The sequence below is a fragment of the Perognathus longimembris genome, chromosome 4 (genome assembly GCF_023159225.1).
Source record: "Perognathus longimembris pacificus isolate PPM17 chromosome 4, ASM2315922v1, whole genome shotgun sequence".
In the NCBI taxonomy this organism is placed as follows: Eukaryota; Metazoa; Chordata; class Mammalia; order Rodentia; family Heteromyidae; genus Perognathus; species Perognathus longimembris.
The window spans coordinates 53,218,633-53,229,365 of NC_063164.1; the positions used below are offsets into that span (position 1 = coordinate 53,218,633).

Here is a 10,733-nt window from a genome sequence, read left to right on the forward strand (position 1 = left end):
ATGTAAATGTAGTTAGTATCACAAAATGTACACCTAAAAATAATCTGCTAACTTTAGTAAAGTGTTAAATTTTATGGTATTATACGTTATATAAAAGGATAGGAGAAACAGGTGGCTCACGCCTGTAATGCTAACTACTCAGGAGGATGAGATCTGAGGATTGCAGTTCAAAGCCAGCCCAGGCAGGAAAGTCCCCATGAGACTCTATCTCCACTCAAAAACCGGAAATGGTGCTATGATAGGCTCAAGTGGTAGAGCACTAGACTTGAGAACAAAGAGGCTCAGGGACAGTGCCCAGGTCCTGCGTTCAAGCCCCAAGACTGAACCCCCTCACACACAGAATGAATTATTAACACTGCTGCAACACAATTGACTCTTGAAAACATGCTAACAGAAAGGAGACAAACATAAAAGGTTGAAATAGTAAATTACATAATTTTAAAAGCATACTGGGGCAAGCAACAACAGAGTCAAATAGTTTTAATTCATCAGCTCTCTATATAAATTAAGTTGTGCCTTTAAAAAAAACAAAAAACACTGAGTCTCACAACCATTTCTTTTTTCCAGGGTAAAAGTTTCAAGTTTCACTATGAAGCAAGACTGGATCAAACTCATAATCTTGCCTCAGCCTCCTAAGTACTTGGGATTACAGGCCTGTGGTACCATACCATGCTGCTTCATCCTGCTCATCTCTACATTTTATCATTTCTTCCATAACATTTTCCTCAGCTCAGGTCTACTTTGCTGTAACCATCTAGCCCAAACATCACTTATCTAGTTACTTTGCCAATAGTCTCTTTCAGTCTATCCTATTCAAGATTTAGCATTACAAAAATACTACTTTACATCGTGTTCCCTCTCACTGAAAAATAAAATTTAATTTACAAGCTTCCATGAATAATCTGTCTTAACCAAACTAAAGTGACAGGTAACTCATGGGTAAGGAAGCTTTGAAAACCAAATATTCTTTTTTTCTTTTCAAGGTTTTGGGCATTTGAGTTCTATTACACACTCATAACACAAGTGTAAACAGGTACAACTTTTATTGAGAACAATTTCACAATTAGGTATCCAATATTACTACTAGAGATAATTTTTAAATAAAATATTACTAGTAATTCCATTAAAATACAGCATATTTTAAAACTATGTTCAGATTACTTCTTTCTTTTACATCTTCCTACTACTATCATCCCTACCAAAAAAAAAAATTCAACACATTATGTCTTGTAACCTTTATTAGCAAATTTTGAGTCATGGTTTCTCCATCAGTAAAAATAGGCATAATAATACCTACTCCCTAGTACTGCTATGAAAACACAGACAAAATTATGTACATAAAATATTCCACACTGTAGCCTAGCCCCAGGCCTTAGCAAGTAAAGTTCTATCAGTCAAGACTTCAACTTCTGATAAGTCTGCAGTAAACCAAATTGCCACTAGATGGAGATTTTGTAGCCTCTTTCCCTCAGAAAGCAGAAATTAAAATTCTAGAAATATATCAACCCTTTATTAAGTCCATCTGTTAGTAATCCAATATTGAAAGCCTAATGTTCTGCCAACTTACCTGAATGGTAGTTCTTGTTTACCAAGTCCGTACTATTTCTAAGGATCCTATAGCATTCAGGGCAATCAAGTGTGAAGTTTCCTATGACACTGATTCTTTGAGCTTCATGTTTTATAGTGGAAAATGTAGAAAGACAGCTTCTAGACTTTAAATAAAATTTCTCCTAGTTTGTACTTCTAAAATCTATCAGCACTGCTGCCTAAATGCTCTAGAAATTCTTGCTAAAATAAATAAGCATGTAACTCCTTTGTACAACCAAAGATAATAATATAATTTAGAAAGATAAATATACAAAGTGGTAAAGAATACTATATCTGAAATCAACAGATTCGATTTCAAATTCAGCATCCATCTGAAGCGTTTGTAAATCTCTGTTGATAGGGGACTCTAACTTTTTTTTTTTTTTGGCCAGTCCTGGGGCTTAAACTCGGGGCCTAAGAATTGTCCCTAGCTTCTTTTTGCTCAAGGCTAGCACTCTACCACTTGAGACACAGCAATACTTCCAGCTTTTTCTGTTTATATGGTACTGAGGAACTGAACTGAGGGCTTCATACATGCTAGGCAAGCACTCTACGACAAAGCCACATTGTCAGCCCTATCTCCCACCCCCATAAGCCTGATTTTCTTAGATTCCAAATGTCTGTAAATTTATTTTTTTAAGGCTATTCATTGTTATAACTACTCAATCTTGTTTTTCTCAATGCTAGAAAACAACCCCTGGACATGTATATACTAAACAAGTGATCTATCACTAAGCTACATCTCCTTAACATTTCGGTCTTGCTACTTCAGTCTTTCTCAATCCAGTTTCCAACTGCAACCAAAAACTCTTTTGGGTGTAAATCTGATCACTTAAAACCCTGCTTTAAAATATGCATGGATTTAACAAGAAAATTTAAAGACTTAAAATGACCTTTAAGACCTAAGCTACAATCTGACCCTTGTCTATTCTCTTTTAACCCCACCTTTTCTATTCTATAGTTTCAGATAGACTCTATTTCTTACTTTTCTACAGTACTACTCTATCTCCACCTCTCCCATCAATAACCCCATTTCTAATCCTTCACATACCTGGTTTTTTCACATTCTTCCTTCAAAATGCCTCAGATTCTCAGATTTACCTAATTTCTTTATCTCAAAACAACTTGTTCTTTTCCTACAGACTGTCACATACAAAAGTAAATCTATATGCATATTTACTGAAGGTCTATATCCCCTATTAAACTCTTCCATGAAAATAATCACCACATATATTAGGCCTTAAACTTACACATCTACATAGTGTCTAACATAGGACAGCATTAACAAAATATATTTTCACTAAATGGACAAAACAATCCTCACATTACATGAGGATTTTAATAAAACACTACAGTGGAGATTAAACAAAGTAATATGAAAATACTAAATGAAATCCCTTATCTGACTAAAGGAATTTAGTTAAAATGTAAAGGAACTACAAATTTGACTAAAGAAGTTAAAATTAGGAGATTGTGTATCAGCTGATTAGTATGAGTATAATTTTTGAAAAGCTAACAGTAAATGTTCATCATTCTGGCTAAAATCACTGCAAGTCAAATGGATCAAAATCTCAAGCAGTACAGTTTAGGCTTTGGGTTTTGGGGGTTGTTTTGGTGGTGGTGGTTTTTTATTTTGTCAGCCATGGGGCTTGAACTCAGAGCCTGGGTACTGTCCCTAAGCTCTTTTTACTCAAGGCTAGCACTCTACCATTTTGATCCACAGCTGCACTTCTAGTTTTCTGGTGGTTATTTGGAGATAAGAGTATCACAAAACTTCCTGCCCAGACTGGCTTTGAGCGTCAGCCTCCTGAGTAGCTAGGATTACAGATATTAACCACCAGTGTCCCAGCAGCATTTAATTATTCAAAGATAATTCTAATGCAAAAGAAGCACTTAAGCCAAGAAGAGGAAAATGAGAGATTGGGGGCTTGGAGGTATAGCCTAATTGGTAGAACAACAGCCAATGAACAAAAGCATCGGGTACCAATTTCAACTGTTGGTCTTGGACAAAATAAAAATAATTTGAGGGGGCTGGGAATATGGTCTAGTGGCAAGACTGTTTGCCTCGTATACATGAAGCCCTGGGTTCAATTCCCCAGCACCACATATACAGAAAACGGCCAGAAGTGGTGCTGTAGCTCAAGTGGCAGAGTGCTAGCCTTGAGCAAAAAGAAGCCAGGGACAGAGCTCAGGCCCTGAGTCCAAGCCCCAGGACTGGCTAAATAAATAAATAATTTGAGAGTATATGCCAAAATAGGGGGCTAAACTGAACAAAAATCATGGGAATCAATAAAGGACACTGTATGCTGAGGAATAAATAATCAAGGCATGGGGATAGTACAGATGAATTGGTAAGATAAACTGAAGGGGCTGGGAATAGGGCCTAGTAGTAAAGTGCTCACCTCATATACATGAAGTCCTGGGTTCGATTCCACACCACCACATATATAGAAAAAGCTGGAAGTGGTGCTGTGGCTCAAGTTGTAGAGTGCTAGCCTTGAGCAAAAAGAAGCCAGGGGCAGTGCTCAGGCCATGAGTTCAAGCCCCAGGACTGGCAAAAAAACAAAACAAACAAAAGATAAACTGAAGGCAAATTCTAGAGGATCTTAAATACAGATTCATCTTGTAGACAGATGAAAACCTTAATGAGGTTTTTTTGGTAGGTAATGATGCTTGAACTTAGGGCCTGAGCACTGTCCCTCAGCTTTTGTATTCAAGGACAGTACTCTACTACTTAGACTCACAGCTCCACTTCCAATTTTCTGATGGCTATTCTCACAGATTGTCTTGCCTGGGTAGGCTTCAAACCACAATCCGCAGATCTCAGCCTCCTGAGTAGCTAGGATTACAGGTATGAACCAGCAGCACCCAGCTAATCTGAATAATTTTTAAGCAAAGGAGAAAAGGAACAAGCTCAGGAAAATAACTTTAGTATTAAGATGGATTGCAGTAGAAAAACTCTAATAATCTAGGTTGTTTTAATAAAAAGAAATGAAGACAAGAAAGAAGGAAGAGGGAAACATTTCTAGAACAGAAGAGAGAACTCATAGTATCTGATTATAAGATGAACACAGAGACCAAGCAGAACAAGGCGAGGAGACTTCTTGATTAGAGAAGAACACAAAGGAGACAGTCACCAGTGGCTCAGGTATATAATTCTAGCTATTCAGGATGCTGAGTTCTGAGAATCACTGTCTGGAGCCAGCCCAGGCAGACAAATCCAAGACCTTTTCCCCCCTCAAGGCCAGTGCTCTACTACTTGAGCCACAATGTTACTTCCAGCTTTGACTAGTTTACTGGAAATAAAGAGTCTTATAGACTTTACTGCACCAACTAGCTTCAAACTGCAATCCTAAGATCTCAGCCTCCTGAGTAGTATTATAGGCAAGTCATTGGAGCCAAGAACAAATCCAAGACTTTCATCTCAACCAGCAAACAGCGAGAAATGAATGTATGGCACAAATGGTGGAATGTCAGCCTTGAATGAGAAAGCTAAGCTAGAGTAGGAGGCTTTGAGTTCAAGCCCTGATACCAGAACACATGCATTTGTGTGCATACATATGTGTGTGTGTGTGTGTGTGTGTGTGTGCGCACGCAAGGAGTTCATGAAGTAGATCAGTGGTACAGAGCTTGTTTGGCATACACAAAGCCCTAAGTTCAATTCTTAAACCACAAACTACACGAATGAAAAAGAAAGTAAATTAATTAGTGATCTAAGAAAATTCATGTATCTACAGATGAACATGAGGGCTGAGAATGTGGCTTAGTGGTAGAATGCTTGCCTAGCATGCATGAAAGACCTGGGTTCAACTCCTCAGTATCACATAAACAGAAAAGGCCAAAAGTGTCACTGAGACTCAAATGGTAGAGTACTAGCTTTGAGCAAAAGCAGCTCTGGACAGTATCCAGGCCCTGAGTTCAAGTCCCAGGACCAGCAAAAAAAAAAAAAAAAAAAAAGATGTTCATGAATAACCCTACAAAATTACAAATACACTGAATGGGTAGACAGGAAAGACTCTCACAATCATCTGTAAAGAAGAAAGGCTTTCCAGAAACTAATGGACAAAGACAAGAGATATAATCTGCACATAATTGGAACAAAAGAAGGAGCCGAATACCAGAGCAGAGGGCTTCATCATATTTTAAATAAAGTTATTACAGAAAACTTCCCCAATCTCACAAGGGACCCCATCCAGGTAACCGAAGCCTATAGGACACCTGGCAGGCCAGACCCCAGAAAAGCCACCCCAAGGCACATAATATTCAAGACTTCAGTTCTCAAAAATAAAGAGCAAATTCTGAATTCAGCCAAAACGAAGAAAGAAATTTTCTACAATGGAAAGAGGATTCGAATAACAGCAGACCTCTCCACACAAACCTACCAAACGCAAAGTGAGTGGAAGAACACCATCCAAGTTCTACAGGCCAACAATATGCAAGCTAGGATTAAATATCCAGCAAAATTTTAGTTCACATTCGAAGGGAAAACCAGATCTTTCCATAGCAAAGAGGATCTAAAGGAGTAAGTGAATAAAAAACCAGCCCTACAGCGAATTCTATGAGGGGAATCCCAAGCAACAGAGATCGTACAGGACACACAGACAGAAACAGAAACAGAAAGAGCAGCTCACTAAAGACAAGGGAAAAAAAAAAAAGAAAGAAAGAGGAAAAAACATCCCAACAAGAAAATGGAAGGAGAAAAAACACTCTTATCCTTGATCTCTTTGAATATAAATGGTATAAACTCTCCGATAAAGAGGAGCAGACTGGCAGAATGGATCCGCAAACAAAAAGTTGTCATTTGTTGTCTACAAGAGACCCACCTTACAGCAAGGGATAAAAACAGGCTCCGAATGAAAGGATGGAGCAAGATCTTCCAAGCAAATGCACCTACCAAAACGGCAGGTGTAGCCTTCCTGATCTCAGACAAGCTGGACTTTTCATTAAAATCAACTCAAAAAGACAAAGAAGGACACTACATTTTAATACAAGGAAAAATCCAGAATCAAGACATCACGGTGATAAATGTATACTCACCAAACAAAAGAGGCCCCACATATGTCAAGCAAATTCTCACAGAATTACAGAACAAGATAGACGCAAACACAATCATAGTGGGAGACTTAAATATCCCACTCTCCCCAAGAGACAGATCCAACACCCAGAGGATCAGCAAGGGAGCTGAGGACCTAAGTAACACCATATCCCAAATGGATCTGACAGATCTATACAGAATCTTCCACCCTACAGAGACCCAATACACCTTCTTCTCAGCAGCCCATGGATCATACTCCAAAATAGACCATGTCATAGCCCACACAAAGAACCTCAGAAAATACAAAAGTATTGACGTCATCCCATGTATTATATCTGATCACAGTGGATAAAAGGTAACCCTGAATAACAACGGTTACCACAGAGGCTATACACATTCTTGGAGGCTAAACCCCACACTGTTATCCAACACATGGGCCACAGATCAAATTAAAGATGAAATCAACGAATTCATAAGCCACAATGACAATGAAAACACATCACAAAGAAACCTATGGGACACAGCTAAGGCAGTACTGAGGGGCAAGATCATTGTCCTCAGCACTCACATTAAAAGAATGGAAGCAGAGCAGGTGAATAACCTCACGATGAAACTAAAACAACTGGAGAAACAAGAAATGACCGAATCTAAAATGACTAGGAGGAGAGAGATCACAAAGATTAAAGAAGAGATAAATCTGATTGAAAATGGAAAGACCATTCAACAAATAAATAAGACTAAAAGCTGGTTCTTTGAGAAAATAAATAAAATTGACAGACCCCTCACAAGACTTACAAAAAAAAAGAAGAGAAGAGATTCATATTCGTAAAATCAGGGCCTCCACCGGAAAAATTACAAGTACAAAAGATATTCAAACAATCATAAGGAGCTATTTCCAGAACCTCTATTCAGTAAAAAACAATAATTTTACAGAAATGGATTGATTCTTAGATAAGTATAAACTGTCCAAACTGAACCAAGAAGAAATAAATCAACTAAATAAACCAATAACTTACAGTGAGATTCAGGAGGTCCTAAACAAAGAAAAGCCCAGGCCCAGATGGATTCACCAACAAATTCTACAAAACCTTTAGTGAGGAGCTAATACCAATACTCTTCAAACTCTTCCGTGAAACAGAAACAGAGGGAGAAATCCCAAACTCATTCTATGAAGCTAATATCATACTCATTCCCAAACCAGGCAAAGACCCAACAAAAAAAGAGAACTACAGACCAATATCACTAATGAACACAGACGCAGAGCTCCTCAATAAAATATTAGCTAACAGGATCCGGAAACTGATCAAGAAAATTATACATCATGACCAAGTAGGCTTCATCCCACAGTCACAAGGATGGTTCAACATCCGTAAATCAATCAACATAATTCACCACATAAACAGAACTAAAATCAAGAATCACATTGTTATCTCAGTCGATGCCCAAAAAGCCTTTGACAAAATACAACATCCATACTTATTAAAAGCTTTGGAGAGAACAGGAATAGATGGAACATTCCTCAAAACAATAAAAGCCATATACAACAGACTAACTGCTAACATCATATTAAATGGAGAGAAACTTAAATCATTCCCCCTAACCTCAGGAACAAGACAAGGATGCCCACTCTCCCCACTTCTTTTCAACGTAGTGCTGGAATCCCTAGCCATAGCAATAAGGCAAGAGGAGGACATCAAAGGGATCCACATCGGCAAGGAAGAAATCAAGTTATCCCTGTTCGCAGACAACATGATCTTATATCTGAAGGACCCAAAAAACTCAGTCCCCAAACTCATACACCTAATAAACATTTTTGCAAAGTAGCAGGATACAAAATCAATCCACAAAAGTCAGCAGCTTTTCTGTACACCAGCAATATACAAACAGAAAAGGAAATTATGCAAACAATTCCATTTACAGTACCCAGAAAAAGAATAAAGTACCTAGGGATCAACTTAACCAAGGATGTGACGGACCTATTTAATGAAAACTATAAAAATCTAATAAGGGAAATCAAAGAAGACACCAGGAGATGGAAAGACCTCCCATGCTCATGGGTAGGCAGAAGCAATATACTGAAAATGGCTATATTGCCCAAATTGTTATACAAATTCAATGCAATCCCTATCAAAATCCCAGTCACATTCTTCACTGAAATAGAGAAAGCAATCCATAAATTCATATGGAATAGCAAAAGACCTAGAATAGCCAAAGCAATTCTAGGCAAAAAAAGCAGTTCAGGGGGTATCACAATACCAGACTTCAAGCTCTACTACAGGGCCATCATAACAAAAACAGCCTGGTATTGGTATAAAAACAGATCGCAAGACCAATGGATTAGAATTGAAGATCCAAAAATAAAACCGCACTCTTACAGTCAGCTGATATTCAACAAAGGAGCTAAAGACATACAATGGAATAAACATAGCCTCTTCAACTACTGGTGCTGGGAGAACTGGGCAGCTATATGCAGAAAATTCAAAGTAGACCCAAGCCTATCACCATGCACCAAGATCAACTCAAAATGGATCAAGGACCTCAACATCAGACCTGAATCCTTGAAACTACTGAAGGACAGAGTAGGAAAGACGCTAGAACTTATAGGCACCGGAAGGAACTTCCTGAATATAGTCCCAGGGGCACAACAAATAGGGGAGAGACTCGACAAATGGGACTACTACAAAGTAAAAAGTTTCTGCACAGCTAAGGACATAGCCACCAAAACAAAAAGACACCCAACCATATGGGAAAGGATCTTTACCAGCACAGCAACAGACAAAGGCCTAATACCTGTCATCTACAGAGAACTCAAAAAACTAAGCCCTTCCAAGCCCAATAAACCAATTAGGAAATGGGCAAAGGAGCTAAAGAGAGACTTCACAAGAGAAGAAATGAAAATGGCAAAGAAACATATGAGGAAATGTTCAACATCCCTGGTAGTAAAGGAAATGCAAATAAAAACAACCCTGAGATACCACCTCACTCCAGTTAGAATGGCCTATAGGCTGAACTCAGGCAACAACAAATGCTGGAGGGGGTGCGGGGAAAGAGGAACCCTTCTCCATTGTTGGTGGGAGTGCAAATTAGTACAACCACTTTGGAGAACCGCATGGAGGTTTCTCAAAAAGCTCAATATAGACCTACCCTATGACCCACCCATACCACTCCTACGCATCTATCCTAAACAGCAAACCCCAAGATATCAAAAAGACATTTGTACTTCCATGTTTATCGCGGCACAATTCACAATAGCCAAAATATGGAAACAACCCAGATGCCCCTCCACAGATGAATGGATCCAAAAAATATGGTACCTATACACAATGGAATACTACATAGCAATTAGGAATGGTGAAATATTGTTATTCGCAGGGAAATGGTCAGAACTCAAACAAATAATGTTGAGCAAGACAAGCCTAGAACACAGAAAACAAAGGGGCATGATCTCCCTGATATATGACTGTTTAGAAAGGGAGATGGAAAGACAGTAGAGACCAGGTCTGTGAAACCAAAAACTGCTTGTCAAATGGTATTTCCCACAGGATTGGGGCAGCGACCCAACAGTATGTAACTAAAACCAAACAACTACTCAATATATAAAGGTCAAAAATCGACCTCTCAGTGGAATACAATAGCTCAAAAGCTATGTATGTATATTCATATAAGTCTACTGTCGACATATTGTCTAATATCGACATTACATTTAAAGCCCTAGGCGAATTTTCTTGGGCTTGGCCACGTGGCTACTGTATATGTTCTTGATAAATTGTATATTGTATATATGTCTACCTGACCTAGAGAAGGAAAAGAAAAACAGGGCATAAGATATCACAAGAAATGTACACACTGCCCTACTATGTAACTGTACCCTTTTTGCACAACACCTTGTCAAAAAATTTGTGTTCAATTAATAAATAAATTAAATTTTAAAAAAGAAGAAAGGCTTTGCTGTACCATTTCTGGATTACTTTTGGTTTTTGGAGGGTAGGGGGTCCTAGTTTATTGTTGCCAGTACTAGAGACTGAATTCATGGCCTGAGTGCTGTCCCATAACTTTTTCCACTCTACCACTTGAGCAATATCTCAAGGTAGGCTTTTTAGTGGTTAATTGG

General features: G+C 38.4%; 1 protein-coding gene across 1 annotated transcript in view; it reads right to left on the minus strand.

Moving 5' to 3' along the window:
- Ubr3 (ubiquitin protein ligase E3 component n-recognin 3) overlaps positions 1–10,733 on the minus strand; it is a 155,140-nt gene that overhangs the window by 104,865 nt on the left and 39,542 nt on the right. The gene's annotated exons all lie outside the window — the stretch shown is intronic.